Source organism: Varroa destructor, unplaced genomic scaffold, assembly GCF_002443255.2.
Source record: "Varroa destructor unplaced genomic scaffold, Vdes_3.0 BEIS01000006.1, whole genome shotgun sequence".
NCBI lineage: Eukaryota > Metazoa > Arthropoda > Arachnida > Mesostigmata > Varroidae > Varroa > Varroa destructor.
The window spans coordinates 19,341,311-19,365,276 of record NW_019211459.1 but is presented as its reverse complement, the minus strand read 5'-3'; the positions used below and the strand labels follow the sequence as shown (position 1 = coordinate 19,365,276).

The 23,966-nt window shown below is 40.2% G+C and overlaps 3 long non-coding RNA genes across 3 annotated transcripts; 2 read left to right on the top strand and 1 right to left on the bottom strand.

Moving 5' to 3' along the window:
• The first annotated feature begins 5 nt into the window (after window positions 1–5).
• On the top strand, window positions 6–22,731 carry LOC111253027 (uncharacterized). The gene is made up of 4 exons (XR_015330635.1): window positions 6–726; window positions 1,836–1,875; window positions 2,052–3,367; window positions 22,156–22,731. It is a non-coding gene; the product is annotated as an uncharacterized LOC111253027 (long non-coding RNA).
• Window positions 2,076–7,452, bottom strand: LOC147754956 (uncharacterized). Its single transcript, XR_015330634.1, has 3 exons — window positions 4,960–7,452; window positions 2,537–4,821; window positions 2,076–2,213 (listed from the first exon to the last, which is right to left on the bottom strand). It is a non-coding gene; the product is annotated as an uncharacterized LOC147754956 (long non-coding RNA).
• Window positions 7,589–9,759, top strand: LOC147754955 (uncharacterized). The gene is made up of 2 exons (XR_015330633.1): window positions 7,589–7,901; window positions 9,553–9,759. It is a non-coding gene; the product is annotated as an uncharacterized LOC147754955 (long non-coding RNA).
• Window positions 22,732–23,966: the final 1,235 nt, after the last annotated feature.

Sequence of the window (23,966 nt, the reverse complement as noted above, 5' to 3'; positions counted from 1 at the left end):
CATTGATCTGTGCTGATCCAGTAGAGAAAAATAAATGAAAGGGGCTATCTTTAAGAGAATGAAACTACACCTCCATAAGTTACCAAACGCCGCAGCAAAAAATGCATTACACCACTATACATATAAAATGATTATGATACACCAAAATAATTGAAGAAGAATATATATATATGTGGCAAACTCGTATGTATTCGAATACATTACTTCGATTTGCAGCGCAGGCTGTTTGTCAAAGACCCGTTAATAAGCGAAGTATAAATTGAAGTGCTTAAATCTTTTTTCTTTAGCTACGGCTACCGTAGGCTTCAATATACATTTACCGTATTCTAGCTATTTTCCGCAAAAATCATTTACGACCTCCTCCACGATCAGAGAATAGAAATATGCTTTCAAAGAAGCAAATAAAATCTTGCTTATCCCTCATAGCTTCAGGTAGTGAAAATGAACCGTTGTGTTAGCAGCATGAATATAAAGCCGCATTCAGGCCAATTGTCTATTCCAGTTGGTATAACAGATGAAACCGTGCAGGATTTGACGGTGGCAACTAGATACGCTGAAGATTTGCTTTTCGGGTATTTCTTTACACCTAGTGTCCCACTGCATTTGTATTAAAATAGATGTCTCTGTTTGTACGCCCATTAATAATGCTGTTGACCACCGCTTTAAATAGCTAACGAAACGCAGTGTGTCTATGCACAGTTTCGAATCTAGACAACCTCGTGTACGGTAAGTTCAATAATCCCATATAGGGAATGGAACAGATTGCTAAATCTTTTTACAGTGAGGATTCTTGTACTAGTACGACAGTGGTGCAACGGTCTGGAGCGCCTTAAAGTTGGATTGATATTTTGCGGGAAAACATTTATGTTTTTGTTTGCTGCATGCCAATGAAGTGTCATATGTTGTAAACAAAATGTGTAACTTGACGTTTTCCCGCTTTGGGTGTTATTGTTGTAATATATTTTTCGTGGTCGTTGTGTGAGTGTCCTTCCATGAGACCAGCCCATACCCAACATTCAACAAAATTGGGAAAGCCCAGCTAACCTGAAGATCGTACCTGATCCCTTAATGAAATGTTACTTATTAATTCCCCATGTAAATGTTATATCTTGTCCGCTCAAACTGAATGTTTTTTATCGATAAACACTGTTCTTTGAGTCATTAGATTACACCCCTTTAATCAGATTACAGATGAATCCATCAAATCTAAATTACACATTAAAAAACGCACCCCATTAATGGCCACAAGGGATCTTACGAGTTCGTTCATTACGAAAGAGAAGTTGACAGAAACATGGAGATGGGCCGCCCATGCTTCAAAAAACTAATGGCCTTAAGCGAGCTCAGTAAGCGCTCAGTGATGTATAGTTTGTGCAGCATAAACTCGCTATCTTTAAAAAAGAAAGAAAAGACCTGAACGTATTTCAACGTTTATTCATCTGTGTGATTACGCAGAACACAATTGATACGTTAACACTGAAGTAGGCAAAATTTTGCACGATTCTAGCGTGTTCAGTAGCAAAAATAATCAACTTCAGTCCTCTAAAACGTACCACATCTATGACATTAAACAGATTGGGAACAGACAGGATAACAATGCCGCTCCTGTTCTTGGTACGATAAAGGACCGCAGGGTAGAAAGCCCACCTTGCTTTATACGAGGGTTGTGCTCGTATTTAAACATGCTCGTATAATCAGGTTCTTTCTTTGCCGGTGTCAGTCAGCAGTACTTTATGATGCTGCGTATATGTAAATCATGTTATCATTTTAGAATATAAGGGCGTTTGAGGTTGATCATTTTTTACATAACTAACTATGATTTAATTTTATTGCAGTCACTACGTCAACAGTTGTAAAACTACTTCTTTTTTGACAGTAAGTCTGACGTTTCCTTGAACTTAAACCCTTTGTTTTTACATGAAGTCGTAAGCATAATTTTTGTCTCAATCGTTTTGTGTTTTTTAATAGAGGCCTATGATCATTACGACGCCAGAAGGTGGCCACTGACCTTTTATGTTGAACTATTTTACTTACGATTAACAGTATTCCAGGTAATTTATCTATGTTTCGGGTAAATTTTAAATATGAGTGTCTTCTCAACTACACGCATTGATGGCATAGATGACACAACCTCGCTGGTATGTGACGAAGTAGAGGTTGTTCTTAAATGGTGATCCATGCGTAGCCGCTGGGAGAACGACTTCTTGCAGGGACTGCAAATATGGCGGTGGAAATGTTACAAGGCTTAATTTGATATTACATGAATTGTGCTCGCAGCGGAGCCGTGGGATGAGGACGTACGGTGACACTGGTCGTATAATAGTACTATGATTTTTGGCATGGTGGAAGCACATTGTAAGGTTGTAAGAAGCAACATATATATGCAGAAGCCATGTGCGTCCAACATGGCTATACTCTATATACGGTATCTATACTTTATTGCAGCTAAAGAGAAACTGGTTAGTCCTACCAGTAGTCGTATGTTTGTCTTAAACATTAAGCCATGCATGTTTAAGTTTATACTTATGAAACTTACCTGATGAAACCGTGAGTGACCCATTAAACAGCGCCGAACTCCGTAGACTTCATTGCAGTGATAGAAAATTCCAACCGATAATGTTGCTATTTTGTGGAATAATAGACTATAGAATAGTTCTATTTTGACAACTACCTAGGTGTAGAGACGCATGAGTGTAGGCGCTGGCCGAACCGGAAGATCCAATTTAGATACCTAGTAGTGCTAACATCGACTCGGCAGAAGAGGCATGCGTCGTTCAGGGCAATGTCAGCGTATTCAAAATTCGGATAGCTTCTGAAAGTACGAAAGCTAGGTGGGGCTACGTTGCCGCCAATGACACAAAAGCAATTGGGAAATAGCGTCATCATTCGGTCGTCTTCTAGCAGCTGCATTATTGATTGAATATCTATTGCTTGGCGTAGGCCCGCCTTGTATTAGCTTTAGCGAAGTGATTGTTTCACCAAATTGTTTTTATTTGGCAACAAAGTAGAACGTACTCGGGCTGCTAATTATCGTCCGCTGATTTTCGTTAATTGTTTTCGAATTAACGTTTATGTGTTATCGTTAGTGGCTTAGGAATTAGCAGATTTGACAGACACCCCACAAGTGGTAGATTTTTCTGACCTAACGAGTCTGGTCCTTCGACGTTCGGTCAACGCAGCTATTGTTAGTCCATTTCTAGCACGAGGTCATTGAGCCGAACTTAAATTGGTACACTTGCCTCGGTACGTTTCCAGAGTCTGTAAGTGTTTTCGACCACTTAAGTCAGTGGATTTTCTAGTGCCTAGGGTATACATCAAGTGCTACTGATCGGTTCCTGACCTGCTGCCTTCCACAGAGCTAGTTAAGGTAAGTCGTATTGAGTCTGCATCGGTGGAAGTTAAAGTTTACTTCTCGAACCTGACATATTTACCACCTATGTGAAATTACGTTCTGCATAGAATCCTGACCGGCTATAAGATCATCTCTTATGTGATTCTACGAGTCGATCCTACCGGACTACTACTATCGGTGCGATGCGAAATGCTCTAGTGCACGTTCTATTCTCACATGTCCCCGTGACCTCGAAAAACCATCGACAACACCTTACACTTGGAGCTCAGTTTCTGTCATCCTATGTTAGTAAACACTTAAGGATACGTGCATAAGAGATAATGCTGTGACAAGCCCGCTTGACAGCTCCGACACTTATATGCTATGCGATCATGACGATAGTAAAGATGTTCAGAAGAATTGGAAAAATACACAACATGTAGTTCGTTCCGCTTGATTTCCACAGGCCCGAAGATGTGATTACGTCGAAGATCTCCTTCTCACTAGTCGCCGTTGTCAACAATCTCTTGCAGTCACGCTAACACATTTGATATTACCTCTGTGACTACCAGATCTAGCAGACATATTATCTTCATCGTTATTTTTACGAAGACCAAGGCGTTGCTTAAACCACAGTTTCGTGTCACATTGTGGTGAAAAAGTCTTCCGTTTATATGTATGGAAGCGGATCAGACCCCAAAGATGGATTTCGCCGGAGACAAAGCGGGTACCTTTGCCTGAAGTTTCGAAATTATCCATACTCACTCAAAACATCCGCCTGAATTCCGCTCATTTAAACCAGCAAATCATCAAATCAGCAAAAGGAAAATGCAGCCTGATCCTGCTACCACCGGTAGTTTTTTCTGAAATGACTTAGGTACCGGCTGAGCTTTTCTCCTACTCAATCCTACTCAATTATCCAAAAATGATTCCGCAGCACAGGCTTTTAAAAACCCTGTTTTCTCAAAAAAAAAAAAAAGCCACACAACAGGACCAAAAACTATGGTTCTGTTGCTGAAGACGAAGTTCTTGTCCTGTCACAGACAAGTCTCTTCGATTTGTACCTTTAAGTTTAGCTTGCATTTAAGATATAAAATTTTTGAGTCAACACGGGGCTATTCTGAGCCCAATCGCACCGACAGTGCCCCAAACATAAACTCGTTTTCATGAAAAACTTTTTAGCTAACGTCATGCTTGGTGCGAAAGGATAACTGCTCTTTTTGCCAAAACATCATCTTCCTACTTAAACTCCTTGTGTCTGTGTGGATCATTGGTTTATTTGTTATTATTTTTGGCCTACAACACCCTACTTTAATCGCCTAGGAGATCATAATGGGTGTGTGATCTTTCCTATGAGCGGTGGTCGAATACGCTGAACTAAGATGAAACAAAGTTTTTTTAATTGAGTTAATTAGAGATGCTGTTCGCTCTAATCACATCAACGGCCTTCTCGACTCAGCTTCAACCTTAACAGCTCGTCTGTTTCCCTCCTGAAATAAAGTTGATTCATTGTATCTTGTGTAGATCAACTTATCTGACATGCTCTATAAATTTGGTTATGGGGATTTCATTGGGAAAACGTCAGCCCTGGATCCTGGTTATATCTACTGACTTTTTCCGAGACTAACCATCTGATCGAGCTTTTGTGGTTAAGTTGGTTGCTAGGCTATTCCTTTTTGGTGCTTTTTAGGGTTCTGGACAAAATCTTGAAGTTGGCTTGTATTCATCAGAAAGTTCCGTACCAGATGTGCAGATGACGCGAACATAGCTGCGATTCGCACCTTCTGGTGATGAGCTGTCGCTTCACTGTAAGAGACGGACACTTGGCTTCGGCATTACAAACGAAATGATGATATTCAAGCTAGCCTGCCAAATCTTAGTATGTCAGAGGGTCATCGACATACAGATATAAACGTTCGTATACGTACAGTACGGCTTAAGTTGCATCACCTTTCGGAAAATGACTCATGCATCTTTTTACCTTGTGCTTCGACAGCAAATAGACGAACGATTGGTGAAGAAAATTGTCAATAGATGTAGCATAAAGTATAGCCGTTGTTTCAGGTTATTTAAAAATATTAGCACAACATTGACTACAAATTACTAACCTACCGCCGAAATAAGCGATATATTTGATTCGGGAAAGTGTCCTAGTCTAATACGACATACTATTATTAGATTCGTCCGCGCGGATGGCGGAACTCTTGGCTTTACAGCCCGACCTCCACCAACGTCATACACTCCATAGCAAGCGCGATTAGATAAACAAATAACCGAAGCTGAATGTAGCGTAGATTAGGTATTCTTCATAAATCTTAATCAAACCACGATAATATGACTTAGTTCGAAAAAATAAATTTTGCTGGCGAACATTTGTCTCTAATACAATTTTTTAGTATTTAATACGGTGTCTGTTAGGTTCTGTATGTTCCAAAACTGGGAAAACTGAATATTTAAAAATTTCATGTTTAAAAACAATGAACGACTTTGTATAGAGACAATACGTCGATTACAGACAAGGCCTAAAGGCTTTTGTTTAGAGTGAATAATCCGGTACTATTTTTTTGAATTGGCGGAAAAATTAAAAGTTAAAAACTGTGCAGGTTTCATCGGCAATTGTCCCATTTTCGACATGGTGCTGACTGTTAGCTGTTAATTCTGAGACAGAAGGAGCCGTTTTTTCATAAGACGCCATTCCGCGTCAGATCATTAAAATATTAGTGATAAATTAAGAATCTTAATTCATGATGCTTGATTTTCTAACTTTATGATGAAGTTGCTTAAAAACTATTCATTAAGGTCGTAGACTCTATCTGCATGAAGCGATAGTACTATTCTTTCATTTGGCACCACCTAAGGTTTAACGAAATGCTCAAGCAAGCGCTACTGCTCAAGCAAGCGCTACTGGTCAAGTGTAACAATGTCGATTCAGTAATAATAGACGGTTTGACAGGACGACCACTTCGAAAGCTAATTTAATTTTTGTTGATATAACGAAAAGTGTTCACAATAGCTACCCCATTAACGTTTAGACGCGCTGAAAGTCTACGAAAACACTAATAATACAGGACATTTCCAGCCAATGAACACTATCTCGCCGGAAAAATTCTGACTAGCAGTATTTTAACAAAAAACCTACAAGAGATGCTGCAGACGAAATTCCTGATTCGTTCTCATTGAAAAGCCAAACGTTTTCTGGGTCAAACTATCGCAGTGGTCAAGCGACGTTCCTATGTTCTTAGGCTAATAAAATGACTTACAATATCAGTTGTTCAAATGTACGCAGATATAAAATGTGTACTAAATCAGCTGGTTGAACTCTGGTGGCTATTTTGAGTATCCGTTGTGATGCTGTCAGTAGATACCTTTGCTGAGATATTTACTACTTCCCGAAATTTGTTAAGATATATCGATTTTTCTCGAAAAAAAAATCTAATTCCATTACCCTTTACAGCTGAAACTTGCCTTAGCGTTTCACTAGTCCTACTCACAGGTTTTGGGAGGCTCCAAATGAAAGAGTAGAGTCTTATCTTTAGGTAGATATTTTTAGGATCGCAAGCCTTTCAATTTCGTATTTTCAAAGCTGAGAGAATCGAACATGGCGGAAGATTGAAAGTCTTCATCATTAACTTATTACAAATATTTATCCTTGAAAAGTTCTATTCCTAAAAAAACATTCAGTCGGTGTTGCCTTTCCCTCTAGTGCTTAGCAGTTTCATTCAGAATAACTATTTTCTGTTTGGCGACGAGTGATGCCTCTGACTTTCTGTCATCACCACTTACCCGTATCTCCTGCTATTATTTTTCTTTTCCGTTGCTTTGACTAGCCAGCTTTATAGAGCTGACATCGATTTCGCTGTGAACTCGAACCGAATGTGGCCATGCGTAGTTAAGCCGCGAATGGCTTATTTATCGCCAAGAGCTTTCCTTTGCCCTATTAGAGTAGTCAATATTTTTTATGTGTGCATATTTACTTAGAACAAAAAAAAAAAAACTCCCGGAGCGTGCGACGTCCATCGATTCTGTTTAGTTGATACTTATCCCGTGCAAAATTTGCAACAAAAATGTAATTCATTTTATCGTATAAGACAACATGGCAGTGTTTATGACTGCTATTTGTAAGCGGTTAACATATATCTTAGCACCAGACACACACATCCCGTCGCTGTTTTGACGGCTATTCTCCAGTTGGTTTTGCAGACGCTAAGCAGATGGCGAACGTCAGAGAGGATGTGCCGGTCTCTCCAACTTCGTCTGCTATCTTGTTGTTACCCGGTGAAACCGCTAGGATGACCATTAGGCTATACGGTAAACGTTTTAGATTCTATGAAAGAGTTAATCTCGCACCCTCACATTTCTATTCCTTTGACCGAATGTTCGGTAGGAGAGGTCGATCGGTGTGATTGTTGTCACCATTGCAGCTCCGACAAGCACAAATTAGATCGGAATAACAATTCTACTATGATGGCTGTCGTGCTGTAAAAGTATGAAGTGCGCTAACTATCGATCGTGTTCTGTATCAAGCGTGTAATGCACGCTCGACCGCGGCACACGTTTCGGTTAAATAAAGGTAAATATATGTATGAGCTAAGCTGAACAAAGTCAAGTATGCAACTGCTGAGTCGAGTATGCAAAAACAAATTTCGTGCTGATACGGCGATGTATTGTTGGTTCTCTAAGCGCAAGTTTCGCTACGCATGTACATACCGAACTTTCTTTGAGCAAAACACACGGCGTAAAAGTGATAAAGGCAATAAAAGTCGGCGTCAAGGGTTGCTGGAAAAGAACTTTTTTATATTCAAATCTAAATCACTTAATAAACCGAATCCGGAAAATTGTTAACTCGATGAGTACTCTATCAATCCGTGCACTAAACAGTATCTTATATTACAACATGTTATCATTATGTCGCAGCTTTTATGATGGTACCACGGGCATATGTTTTGTCTATGGCTTTCTCTCGATCCTGTAGTGAATTTACTGTTAGATATATTGACAATACATTCTGTACGGCCATGCTAAGCGACGAAATAAACACTTAACGTAGCGTAACAAAACGGTCAAGCAAGGGAATGATGGTCAAGCTGGAAAGGCTTAAACACATCTTACGATCTTATGCAAGCTTTTTGAGCGTGACTAACGTCAAATATATTTCAAAATGCATTGTTCCAGAAAGGCATAGTGTTCTGTGGTTTATCTGTCAAACAAATCAGGTGTAGATACGTAAACAACGGCTTTCCTTCGTTCAAGCAACGCAACACTATGATAACTAGCTGTCATGACTTTGGTCATATAAATTGCTCTTAAACATGTTTCAAAGCCAATAATCGACTGAATTGCGACACAAAGGTAGTAGAATATATTAAGTTTATGCTCTTGGAATTGCCACAACGAATAGGTCGTCAGTTTTCTTTCCCGTCTACAGCTTATAAATTTGTACCTCTATTATCAGTATAACTTCACTATACGATTATTTTGTGATCTCACCGGTACGGTTTCAAGCAGATGGAACAAGCAAAAGTGAAATTATGAGGCTCACATCGAACACTCATCGATCTCTGACCAATATCGAGCCTGGTAGGATAGAAAAATGCGACCACAACAGCAACGACAACTTCTTTGGCTATATCCTTGGCACAGATATCTCTTCATGCAACCTTACTCGCCCTCGTACCTCCGTCCATAGGTGTCTCAAAGCCATGCTTAACGTACTTGACAGCGACTGTGGTAGCAGCAGAGTCTCAATTCGATTTCTGCGCATGCGCGTCTTATGGCGGCATCGCCGCCATCACAAGGCTTGGTTTTGTAAGGTCATGATCCGCTACAGCCAATTGCTTTTGGAACGCGCTGGAACGCCGCGCACACGATCACCCTTTGTGATTTACACAGAACATTTTGTTATCGCATCGTGTTTTGTTGTCCTGAACGTGTCACCTGAATGTCATACAACACAGTTCTCTGATCGACCCGTCAATTTCGTTCGTGAACGCACTCATAGAACCAAGCAACGTCCTTACCTGACCATTTGCCAATTTGCTATAGACGAGCTAACGCAAACTGAGAAAGAATAGCAAACAAATAATAGTAGGCATAGTAAGATGTACACGAAAAAAGCTTGCGTGCGAATACACATGACCTATTTCTAGGCACGCAAACACGTCCAGGTAATTCAACAAGGTGTAGTATATTTTCATTTCGTGTTGTTGTTTCCGTGAGAACAGAATCTGATACAGCATCTTTATCGGCATACGTCTCAACGCCAGGCGTAGCAAGGCAGCTTTTCTGGGTCTTTACGTGCGCCGGCCAGCGCTGTACGATGAGGAATGAGGCGATCTCGGTCACAGAAAAAGTAAAAATAAAGCCACGAACGTCATCAACGCGATGTTGTAACGAGATTATTCAATAAAATCGCTCTGATTTGTATGTTATCCGATACGTTTTTTCTATGATTAGCTCCGATTAAAGGAACCTAGAGAACGATGTGTGCGACCACCATAGCATATGCCATATGTACAAATTGTGTATACAAAAATGGCCAGTTATATTGAATTTTACTTTTTCCGCTTGAGGTTATAAATATATGATGTGTTTATCTTCGATTAGTGGCGATTGTTCGAAAAAAATGAAAGTATATTAGAAATCAGTTAGGAAAAAGTGGGTTGTGAGAAACTGGAAAGTGCTTTAAATTGTGACCGAATAGGGCCCTTGCTGGTGTTCGAAGCAAACTATTTATAAGAGCTACAGTTAACGCTGAAGTTCAGGAACATGAAATCGGGTCGAATCCGTCCGCGCCAGTTTACCACATGCGTTACCCCACTAGCCTTAATAGGAATGTTTGCATCCCTGTTGACTCTGGCAATGGACTCGGGATGAAAGCAGATGGAACACGGCTGAAAAAGAGAACAATATGAACAAGCGCTTATTGAAAAAAACAAGGGTATATTTAGTGATATTGACGATTCGTGGGGCTCACTTGACATTTACGTCTTAATAAGACGCCTGAGAAAAGGCGGGAACTGATTGAGGCTTGACCCAAAACACCGAGTCGCTGTCGATGCATATTCAGTGGACGCTCGAGGAGCATCAACGATTTCTCATTAGTAACTTCATTCAACTCCAGTACACTACCTCCAAGTTGTCCGATTTTCGGCGTAACCTGCTGCAATTGCTGAAAATTGATTCGGTTGTGCACTCACTCGACCGAGCATAATCGCATCTTCGAAAAAGAACCGCTCATGCTCAAAAATTATGGAAGGTGCTCGATGAATTCAAAAGAAGATTCGTAGAGCCATCGAACGAAGATAAAGCTACCTATGCAATAAGGCATTCAAATGCGTCATCGATGACCCGCGCGGGTTTGCGCCAGACATTCATTTAATGGTCTGGTGCATCGCAAAGGTTATCCTTGAGGATAGGCAAGTTATTATAGATTCAGCACGTTGGCACTACACAAACGCTGAAATATCATGGAGAGGAAAGGCTTAAAGCCCGAAGATGTTTGCCACACGATCCCAGCCCTTTCCGAGTCACCACGAGATACAATTTTGTATGATATTCCTAATGATATTGTTCACACCCTGATTCAACACCCATATGCCTGGTGGCTAGGGCAATTAGCTGGATATATCCTGAAACCGTCGGATATCAGTAAGAAATTATTGCATCAAATGGAAACGCGTTTCGGTTCTGAAGAGTCGATCATCGGGATACACATACGACGAACGGACGGTTCACTGAAGTAGCCTATCACCCCGCGGAAGAGTGCGTAGCTTATGCCGAAGAACACTATAGGAGCAATTTTCCTTTCAAAGAAAATGTTCGCCGCGACAGACAAGTCCCACGCATCTGTCGAACTTCGCAGCATGCTGCCAGATTACGTGCTTATCGCCGACACGGAGTCGACGAGAACTGCACGCAGGTCACAGACTCGATATTGACGTAGAGCTTTCGAAATTGTCGTAATTACTCTACTTCGCTTATCGGAAACCGACCAGCTCATTTGCACTGTTTCCAGTAGCATATGCTGCATCGCCTACGTTGGTTCAGCGTAAGGACTCAACGCTCTTGCTTGACATGGGCTATTTTTATGCGTTGTTTTATGCTTAATCCCCCAAGAAAAGCTATTTACCCCCACGAGGCGCCGAAAATGTATTTATCTGTTGAAGATTTGTCGATATTGAGGTGACAAAGCGGGCCGATTATGACGGCTTCTCGACGGGAACCATCTGCCATTCGAAGGAGAAGCTTGTAGGGAAATACTGTTGCGACAAATCAGACGATTACATAGAAGTCTTTTTATCGCTATGATCACAGGTGGATCGAACAATTAATAAGACAAAAGAAGAAATTTTAACGCGCTCAACGCATGTGCGAATACTTGTTTCATATATTACTGCAGGACTGTTGGGTCTCCCATAACGCTTACGGATGGTTATTTTTTTTTCATTAACTCTCATGTGGAGTGTGTTTCTCTGAAATAGTACCTATTGAACGTTAGTTTAGGGGACAATCTTCAAAGTGGATGTAGCTTAATTTAAACAACTCAGCCTGCAATAAACTTGAGGCCAGTAAGTCCCGTATAAGTAGGTCTTTCCCGTATTGTTGAAGCAGTATGCGCGTCATATACAATGAATATGGTGCAATTCAAAGCACGTGATAAATAAGAGCCATTGGTCTACCGCCAACAAAAATTCTTGCTCTCTTGTGACGCTTCAATGAAATGAGTTAACTTAAAAGAACCATGTGTAAGCATGGACTGATGTAAAGACGCACTTGGAAGTATGTTTATCCTTCGGATTTTCCGTGACGAAGAAATGTATCACGTTTTAATATTAATCAAAACAAACAGCACAGCCAATCTATCGCTATAGCATGCCTAATTCTTTAAAAACATTGCCATTATCTTATTAAGCATAATCGTACGTAATGCAGACCTTTTCAACAGGAGCTGCTTTTCTCTTCGATAGAGGTTCTGACCTTCTGCGTTAAGGGTAATGACAATGATACATTGAAACCACATTGATAGGTAGAATGGCTTCCAAGTGCAAAGACTGATTATCAATATGTTCTATGTTTCAGTACAAAAGTTACATTAGACTGTTGAGAAAGCGCTAGGACAGCTTTGTCGCTTGCTTCCGAAGCGTGATACAGCGTTGATAGTTGAATTGTATGAACCAGCAAAACCTTTTCGCTACCCTACGAACTTTTGTTCAGATCACAAACTTGTACTTAGAATTTGGACCTTAGAGGTATCTACAGTCAGCAATTTGCATATTTCTCTCTCGCCATCTGTCGAGGTCAGAAATGAGCCGAAAACGAACGAAGAAGGGCCTCTACCTGTATGCTGTGTTCGTCATATACTATATATACACTCCTATATATATATATAGCGTCAGCAAATGAAAGCTTAGGAACGGAAATCAGTAAGGAACCATTACTTTGTCGACGACCAAATATTTATAAAGGCCGAGCAGCGAAGACGTTTTACTGGTCATACAATGGATAGTTTTGTACATTGTAGAATTTGTTTTAATCTACCGTAAGCTCATTGTGCTTCGTACAAATCTAGAATATATACTCTTATATCAATTAGAGATATTAGATATGAGCTGACTTATCATATTTAAGGATATTTTGTACTGAAAAAGTTTTTTTCGTACTCTTGCAGAATACCAGTTACGTATACACTCATATTATGGCGAATTCAGCGATTGCAAATCTGTGGCAGAGATAGTCAATAATTTTTGTTTTTCAGTACATTACGATAATTAGTTTCTTAAATTGATTACGACTACGTCAAATCACACCGGAGCTTTGTTGCACTGTTTTTAAGCAGAGGTTAGGTATCACAAAAAATTCATTGTTATAAACTACAATTTAATATAGACGCAAAAAATGTCCCAAGGTGACCTGTGTATAGGGTCCAGATTGCATGGCACAAGCCATTAGTTGTCTCCGTCTATCGTTCAGGAAGCTGACCACGTACTGCATTGTTAATAACAGCACTATCGTAAAAAAGAAAAGACAGTAACGATGTTTTCGGCATAAATTATACCATGCAAATACTCAAACTGTTATTATCTGCAAAGAACAGGTAAGGCTGAATAAAGTCTTTAATTAAATTACAAATTGATCCGTGAGACGTCCTATGTGGATTATGTTGATCCGATGTTCGGCTCCGTCGGGGCCCGGTGCAATTACATAACGATGAAGACTATTTGACTTTCGCGCATGAGCGCCGAATAGCGAGAATGGGGAACTAAAAGCCGTTGTTACCAGTTCTCCTACGCTAGATAGATCTTCGTCAAAGCTTCATTTATTTATGCTTGCTACTGATCGTTGCGACTATATTAGCTGGTGGATTTGAGTAAAACATCGATTTTTTTTTTAACTTATTGCTTACTGTTTACCATTCTGTGTTTCTTCACAAACCATATAAAGCTAATCAAAGCCGAAACTTAGTCATATTACTCTATGACGCTCTATATCCTGTGTCGACCCGCTTCGTTTGAAAGGTTCGAGTTCGCGTCTAACGCCTGGACAGCAGAAAGACCTAGATCTTGCTTTTTTCAGTTAACGTATCGATCACACTGCCGATCGTCCGATCGTATTGATTCGTACGCGAACGGTACTGGGCATGCGTGATCAAAATAAGCAGCAAAAAAAAAAATGTAGGATTGGTGTGTTTAATCCATCGTTCGTTATGGCTATAATTTCGGACCAAACAAATATCAATGCTTAAGCAGGAAAAAGCCTGCAAGTAGTATCATTGAACGAGTTGTGCATAGTCGGCAATCAAATTCGTTTATTTCGGGCAACAAAGACAACAAATTATTTCACAGGCGCGCCAGTTCTTGCTTCTTCAAATTTACAGGAACCCAGAATCTGGGAAGGACAGCGAATCGGGGTTTCTGGATCCAGTCTTGCATTGACTAGAGAGCACAAAATCTAATCGAACTAATATGAACCCGTAAGGAGTTGTTATTATTATTATTATTCGTAAACTCGTAAGACGCTTCATCAAATCATATATGCGCATTACATGCAATTTCGGTCACAGTTTGAATAACTTATTTCGGGCTTGTCGTTGTTTAATCACAACATGAAGTGCCTATAATCACTTGTATACTAGTTTCTCACATGTTCTTCCATCTTCAACGATTACTATTTCGCAAAAACAAACAGTTCCATTTCATGGGTACACTGTTTTTGTTTTGTGTGCCGTAAACGACATTTAGCGTTACTCAAGAATTCTTCAGATGTCTTTCCTAAGCTTGCTTTATGTATAGCATGTTCCGACGTTTCCAATATGCTCGTCGCACACCTGCTTCATCCTGTTAAAAATTGGCGAAGTAGGCATTTTTCAAAACAGTCGATGTGTTTCCATGTATCCATAATACTGATTGAAAGATAATCAAAACGTTTTATATATACAATGGCTAACGGCTCAACCGCCTCCTTATATAGTAGATTATCTATCGGATGCGAAGGTCTGGCCATATTCTCCTTAAGTTCTCTTTTTTCTTCTTCTTCTTCTTATCAACTTCGATGGACTTTCTGTTTGTTCGAAAATACGTTTTAGGCCCGTAACATAATATTATAAATATACAAAAGAAATGTACAGGTTAAATTATATCAATTAAAAGTTACTCGCTCCTACGCTGATTTTTTGTTTTGCCCTTAGCTTGGATATTTTTAGGAATTCGCATGTGTAACTGCGCAATCTGGCGTGCACCTGACAGGACACTTCGAGCTATCAAACAGTACGTTGTCGGGGGAGGGGGGTCCTCCACCGAGCACAGTCCCCTATAACGGTTTGCTCAATCGCGGTCAAACAAGCGTGGTTGCCTCGAGGAAAACTCATCCCCCTAAGAAATTGATTACCACAGATGAGTACGTTGGCAGCCAAGAGCGTTTATTGCTGCCAGTTAGGCGTAGTGACGTATCTTTCATTTAAATTGAGAGCTCACAATAACGGACAGTGATAAGCACGGCAGGAGCTCGTTCTTGCTTAGAGCAAAAGTGTAAGTGTCCAAGATGGGGAGTCATTTAGATCTGCACTAATATGGGCCGAGACAATCCGCCGCATCAAATACAGCGTGCGAAGCAAGACGTACGTTGGCACTAACGGGCTTGCGTTAGGAAGCGAAAGACCGAGGCAAGATCAGCTTGGATGGCTTTGTCGGCTTCTGAAGGCTCATGGTGAACAGGGCTCCGAGAAGCAACCTCTTAAATGTGACGTTCATACTTACCAATTTCTTGGTGAATATTACTATATCGTCCGGGAAACGGAGACCTTCGAACCACAGAAGCACGTGTCCCTACAATCATTGCGATCAAAGCTGGCCAAGTCAAGTACTCCTACTGGAACTCCAATTCGTGGAGTTGGGTAAAGCGACAATCTCCATTTCTCCAATTCACCTATCATTATAGACTGGGCTTTTTCGAATTCCGTCGAGCTAAAATAAGTACCTAGCTAGTTTGACAAAGTCAAATATATTAACTAAAATGTGTAAGTCGTATTAATCAAGCGTAGCAAAACGATTCAACTAAACAAACCGTTTTGCAAACCACAAAGGTCCAGGGGCCTGTCTCTCACATGAAAACAGGACATTCGTCTTTTTGCTGTGAAATACACGCGCCTTCTTCAGATGACAGACAAAGACAAAGACGAAGACGTTTATCGTAAAAGAACAAAAACATAATTTAGGACAGCAAAAAATATTGGCAAGATGTCCTGTTATTGTATACTACAAAACTGTCAGTGTAAGGTTACTACGCTGGATCGTTTTCCTACGTTTCCTTCATACAGGGCTGTTACCTTTAGCGAACGCTGTCTTCAAAATCAACACATCGGTCATACTAGTATCCTGAAACCCGGCCCGACCACGGTCCAAATCCAACGGTTTCATTTCCATTCGCTTCCTCGATTAGAGCTGTTAAAGAAAACTCACTTGATCTGCGCAGTGACCGCTGAAGGACATATTATTTTTCCCAAGCAAATGGAAAATAAACGCAGTAACCTATACATAGGTTGTTTTCGTCAAGTGGCGAGTCCAGGTTCGTCGAAGTGAAAGTTACTACCGATTTATTGACTATATTACCAGCTACGATTTTCAGGCGAACTTTATGCTATTGTCGAAATGGCCATTCATCGTTTCCTTCTATTAGACGTTCTAACAGAATAGCCTTGAAGGCTACACAAAAGACAATACTTGTTTAGCTTTCAGCCTGATAGTCTATTATCGCTTGCTTGCCGATTACCTTTGTAAGGATTAAGCAGCGGCCCCAACGGCCTGTAAGTTACGAAGAATTAATTTAGTTAGCTACAGCTGTGCCCATTTATGCCCAAGGTCTATTTGCAGTTGTCTCTATCCCGACTCATCTGTGGAACTTTGTCAGAGCTCAACGATCGTGGTGTTGGGCCCATTTTGTTAACGACCGACCAACTGCCCGCCCGATATCATAACCCTTTTTGTCGTAAGATCCGAGATAGTTGCTTCAATATATTCTGCAATGGTAGCGGCACCGAACTCATTTAACAAATCTACGATACTATACGTTACCGACCCTATAGAACTTCATTGAAAAGAATTTATTATGGATTTAATATTACATACATTTCGTATATATATACCTATATGGATATTGCTCGAAAGTGTAGTTGTTACTATCTGGGGACAAAGGTTGATTTAGGTCGACCGCGTCAAGATGCTATGACAAGGTGAAGCTACTCAGTTACTTTTTGCATGGCCAACAATATACAATATCTGCTATTTCGTACCATTCGAGTACTATCTGTTTTTTTTTTTCATCTGTTACTGGTCCATTTTACAAATACGATTACAGTGTAGTATGGAAACTATATTGTCAGGAAACCATAGTTCAGCATGGTTATACCTATGTTCGCCTTATCTATTCAGTTTATCAACTTCCATTGGACTCTCAAGATGGCCAGGCGAGATATAGAAATATTAGTCCGTACACGAATAGCTTCAACGTGATGAACTCCTTTAGGCCTACGGGCAAAAGCCCTATGGCAATATAGATGGTTTCCTGTTAGACTTCCGTTAAATCAACCAACGTTAACCTTCTTAGCTATCTTATCTTGAGTTCGTTTATTGTAACTTCGTTTGTATTTTGTAGTCAGACTACGTTACAAACATCGCTACGGTAGGAATTGTTATGTTCTTATGACCGTCCTCGATAATAAAGCCGCTGCACCTCATAGCGCGAGAACTTAGGTCACTTCGTAGCATGGTATCGCCATATGGAAGTTCTAATACCGATAGCAAGAGAGCAGCGCTAAACTGTCCATAAATCGTCACAAAAAAACTCATCTGAGCAGGTAAAACGTTTGTAGTTGAGTCGTTTGGAAATTGCGCTTCAAGTTATCAAGTTATGTTTATGATAACCCTGCGTTATAAAGAAAATGGTGCGTTAGCGTGACCGAAGATGCCACCAATCTGTTGCACATTAATGATAAACTTGTTCTCTAAGCTGATCATAATAACATGATCAATCATGACTTCTCCCGTGAATCTCTCCTGAAAAGTTTCCGTTAAGATATCTAATCAATCACATAACTATAATTTTTTTAATGAACTATAACTTCTAGTAATCATCTGTTCATTTGTTTTGTCTTTGTTATTCTTTAATAGGCCTATCTTACGGATTGAGAACAATAACCTTTAATGTTAAATTAACTAGTTACTACACACTAATATAGAATATCTGCTGTTTTCGTAACGATATGTTCTGTTTGAAAAGACTGACGATAGTCAATTCTATGCTGTTCGCGCGATACTTGAGTACACAAAATTGCAGGGCATAAAATTAGTTCAAATGGCCAGTGGAAAATTCGTCACCTATTTCTAAAAACGAAAAACCGCTTGCGGTAGCTCCGAAAACCAACGCCGACAGCAGAAAGCCAAAGTCATATCAAACTCTAGGGGGTCTAAAAGCTAGGAGCAGCTTAATTTAGCCGCCCGTTTCACCCCATGCTTTGTGCACCTGGTGCATGCACATCATAAAATGGCACCAACCCCGGATCTCGACTCTACAACCTTTAATGGAATTTTATGTAGAATTAACTCTATTAGCCGTCGTTCGTCCGGATTTTAGTAAGATGGCGCGTCCGGACACTCACCAGTACAACATCCCAATGCTCTACATAAATCTACGTAAGTTTGTCGGAGTTACGATTTGTAGCGTTAACGAATCAGCTCCCTCCGTGAGCTAAAGCCCACCTGTCATGAAACATGTGGCATCTTTTACGACTGTACAATTGTCTTCCTTAGCTCAAAATAGCAGTTATCCAGATGAACGTGTCAAGTTTTGTTATATATATATATTGATCGTGCTGTCGACTAATTTCCCGAACAAACTCTATTACACGCGCGTGACCAACAGTAGCCCACGCAGGAGTATTTTGGCAGATCGCAACCGGCCCTACTGAAATGGTAACGTTGGCTTGAAAACAGGCATAAAAATATGCTCTGGATTGTCTAGAAACGAATTCGTTGTTTTCATGTTCAACCAACGGTTGTATGGGAGAGACAGAGGTTAGAGCTCTCTATGTCTTTCCGGTTACGTCATACGCCGTGATGTTGACACAAGTGAAACGCGTTTTTCTTTTTGCATTCAATCAGTCATTAAGTATGTCAATAGATGAACGAAAACGATTCACCGTTACAATTCTAAGGAGTCATACTGTACAGGAAGGCTGATGAGAAGTGGTTATCAGCAGAGAGGCCTCTGGTATCTTCGGACCTGTTATCGAGAAGGTAACGTTGGATTCTACTACAGTCTACTACCGTTCCGTTCTGTTCGACCTCACATAATTGATAATTATTTAAAGCATTAGCTGACAATACGACGGATCTTTTTTCTTACGTCAGTAATTTAATCTGTGGTTCGACTGCACTATGGTGCCACTGACGACTAGTACACCTTTGTTAAGGTACGGATAACAGTTCAAAGCTGACGCATAAGGGGCAGTATAACTTGAAGGTTGGAGATCGTCCGTCGAATGTAAACCAACACAGCTCCTGGCGAAACGTTAACTAACTCAACGTTCTTGTACGGCCTCTCTCTCTCCCAGACCACTGAAAGTCAGTTTTTTCCGCTGTTTTAAACTTCTGGTTTGCATCATAGGGATTAGCCTGTTTCTATTTTAGGCCTTCTGTTATTGACTTAAAGCTTTTGTAACGAACACATCAGTCGTCGTTGATTGAGCACTACATGTACATGTTTCATATGTGATTACAGAGAATAGATATTCAAAGATAGAGTGTCGACATACAGACACAAAGCGGTGAATTTAGTAGGCATTGTAGTCGGAGAACGTTATTGTTACCTGAAGCCCCACAGGGGGCGGATACTCAGGTCTAAGGCCGTTAAACTTACTGATTTCTTAATCAGTCTTCAATTTTCCATTTTAGTCCTTTCCTCGCACACTATTCGCAACTCTTTTGAAAACTCTTTTATATACAACTCTACTTTTCCTTTTCATTAAATAATTCACATATTTTGACCGAGACCCCATTTTTTTAGAAATGGTGCTTTCTACAAACATAAATAGGCATTTCGATATGTCCAGTCTATTTGACGTTCGTACCTAGCTAGAACAAAAACCTTAAGAATGAATCTAGGGAGCACCGGTGAATAACACCCAGGACGTCAATCACAAATAAACATCCACCACACTAGTGCAGTTATCGTTTACCTTTTAATGTATTGCCATAGTTTATAGAAGCCGCTACTTATGCCTGTTAATATTGTGAAGGTTTCGAGTCTTACGCTGGGTACAGTCGTCAAACAAGTGCTTCAGGCGGCCTCAACAGGGAATAACGAAGGGGCTGGCTATACCAAAGTTCAAATCTAGACTACTTCGCATACACTTACACAAAAAAGAATCGTCATTCTGCGGTCTACGGCACCATATTGGAACTGCTTTACTGAGAAATCCACTATCTCCAGGATAAACAATTTTAAAATAAATTAAATGTTTACTATGGGCATATTAGATTCGCTAAACGCCATTTTAAAGTCTATAGCATTTTATTTATCAATTTTAGGAGCCAAACAGAAATCGGTTAAAGAATTAAATGTACATCTACCGTCTATTGCTAGTCGTTAGAAATGCGTTCCTTCGACCCGATGGAACTTCTTAACGTGTTGTGCCGGTTAAGTCACCATAGAACTTCCCTGATTTTTTAGGAAGGGTTTCTAGTGAAAATGCGACGATCGTCACGTACGTAATTCCCCAAAAAAATCGAAACGTATTTGTGAGTAAGATGCAGGACTCGCCTTTGATAAAGCTTTTGAAGGTATTTCGATTTTTGAGATCGAAAGTTTACTTTTATGATATTTCTGTAGATCTAAAGTGACCTATGTGAGTGACCTAAAGCCAAACCACTGGCGGTTGTTTCAATAAAAAAAATATTCATCTTACGTTATTTAAAGGCCATATGTGTGCCACTGCTGTTATTCCAAAACGTAGTAGAATTTGTAAACTATCTTGATGTGGGCTATACAGGTATTTCACTTCGTTTTGTGACTTAAGTATTGCAACTACACGAAAGTAACATTTAGGTTGCAAAATCGGAAGGTGTAATAAGCATTACCTCCAATGAGTTCCCCAAAAAAACTTGTGAGTTTTGTTTATATAGAGTACGGTCGTATCTTCTAAAATAGAAACCTTTAGTTGCTAACTTCCTAGATTCTTCCTTTGAATTCAAGCCAATAAAAAATCGAACTTGATCTGTTTCCTAAGGGTCTGATGCCAGGCGTTTTGTACCCATCTTTCTTACGTTCATCTCAAGGCACACAAGCAGGCCAATGGTGAGCCTATGCTTTTTTTCAGGCTCGATTACGTATTATTTGACTGAAGCTTAAGCAGTATAGCATAGTCTGTGCCTCTTAATTAATATCAAAGCTTTTTCTTGTATTTACCTAATCATAAATCTAGGTTTTCTGAACGTCCATCAACGTTATCCAGTTAATCGCGCTAGCTACCTGCTATATTCATTAGCGCTAGTGCTGTTTAATAGGGTGTCCGTTGCTAAAATCGCCCCTTTCGAGGGGCTTTTATTCGTTATTTGTTAGGGGTGTAGCTGCTTAACTGGCCTGTCTTCTGATCGAAATATTTGTCTAGGGTTTATTTTTCTTTTTTTGCAAACGGGTCTACATAATACGACCAAATTTGGTCCCGATTGAACGCTTGTTATGACATAAGCCCAAATAATTCCCATAATTCTATAGCTAATTTAATGTTCTCGTGCTGAAAAAGGAGGCAAGAACGATGATACAGGCTTAGAGTTTCCACTGGCGCCGACGGCGTTTCGATACGCAACGCTACCACCGTTATTGAACAGCATTATGACGATAGCTACGAGTGCCATCGCACACCCTTCAATAAGGTCTGCAGTGTAATGGTACAATTTCCCTCTCCAAACAGATTAAGAGTTAAATAGTGTTCTTGTTAAAAAGCATGATTCAAGGTAAACATTCAATAATACTTGCCTATTCGACCATGATGGCTATAATAAGCACTGTAGAAAAGGTGATGCATTATTAAACAAGCAACCATTAAACAGGATGATGATGATGATGACAGTATATCGTTATAGGAATACTAATGTAAATATGTCCAAATCCATAAATCAGACAAAAACGCTCGACCCAGAGTTTGTTAAGCAAACAAACTCTAGGAACTAGCTTTATCAACACAGAGTCATACAGCCGATTCCGACATATGATTGCAGTACTTCCATGCTATTTCTCCCGTTTGTTTTTTCTGTTTGGCCATGACTTCGTACCAGAAAAGCGCGAAAGCGCAAGAAGTAAGCCTTGTCAAGGATTCTATCGAAGGAAAAGTCAGTTGGACGTTCTGCGTTTATCATGTGGGTATCGCCACTGATAATGACCAGGCGCTCACAGGACCTTGCCGCAATCGACGATCACACTAAGCAGCGACGTCAAAATGACGCTCATAATGACGTAAGTTTGTGTTCGCTTAGGAGGAAAGAAATCGGTAAATGCGCATGGTACGACATCTGTGTGGACGGGCACAGCGGACTACAGAGGCCGATGTTAGATGGGTATATAAACGTAGGACTTACGTCATCGAATGACTCGTTTGTTTTGTTAGTGCATATCAGAAACGCTATTCAAATAAGCTTTTACTAAAACCCATGAAAAGATGATACGATGTTTTGGTTACCTTTGCCATTTTACTCAGATCACAGTTTCATATAGGTGTCTGTAATGATGAGAACGCGTTCAGGAACAGTATCTGCATTAATATTTGAGCAATTTTAAGGACGCACGAGCCTCCCGTCTAAGGAAGACTATGTAGTAGTGGTTCTGCGACAAATAAAGTAAAAATGTCAATCAGTTTTTCTAGAGACTTTTGCTTGACACAAATACTAAAACCCAACGAGGTTGGCAACCATAACCCATGCGTAATACATATTTAACTCAAAGCGCTATCTTAAAATAATATGATATATAGGCACACATATTTGTGCTTATATATGATATTACTTTATTATTATTATTATATAGCTAGATATAATATGTTGGAGCTGATCTGTCAAGAAAACATATTAAGGTTGCTCTTTTCTCATTGAATATGTTTCTATGTTTTAAAAGTAAATTACATATATGACACTAGGCCATTTCAGATTTTGCATCTGTTGGCAGCAATGGCAAATCGTCCATTTCTTGTCTCCTTACTATTTCTATACTGCAGCTTCTTGGCCAGCTGCTTCTTTGACAACGGCAATAGCGACGGCAGCGCGGGTCAGGCCCGATCTCAGTTCTTCCTTCTGTTCCCGCTTTTTTCGATTTTGGTTTGTTTTTCTCTGTTTGCGCTGAAATAGTCAAATAAAACCAAAGCTCCGAGCCAATTTTACTGGGCATCAATATATTTCCAGATCAGAACAGACTACCGGTTGAGCAGTTCTACCGGCGCGCGGATTATAATCTCATATTATTCGCACTACTTCCATATCTTCGACATCTTTAGCAGCGTAGCTGACACCGGCTAACGCTCTGGCCATCGCCGGCCGGGCTGAACCAGCGCCGTTCCCACGGCCACGTGCTACTCTTGACATCCTCCTCTCTTCTGATGAACTTGTGATTAGGGCAGAGCCCATGCACTGAATAATCGTATCTCCTGAGCTGGTATAATTTGCCCCTTTTATTTCTTCGGTTTCTGTGAGTCTTTTCTTTGGGACTGTTCTCCTCTCGTCCGTTTTGTTCGTGGCCGTTCCAGACTCAACTCACCCACCATGACCACTTAAAAAATGCCGACGAAGTCATCGTCGCTGCGTTTTCGGCCGTGTCGCCCGTCGATACAGCATACATTGGCAAGGAAATGTGACCTCATAATGTTATCACTCTTGCTGCGACAAGAACTACAACTACGTGCACGAATACTCTGCTGCCATTGTTACAAAATTTCTTCGACTAAATTATAGCAACAATAATTCTCGTTATCGTTGTGTTGTAGAGTGCTTCCACGTTCATTCATCCGACGAAGAACACGAAGAATGAAGTTGTAGTAGACAAAATATTGAGACAAGAATGGCGGGGTAACGTGTCTCTATATGTAATATTAAGTCCATGG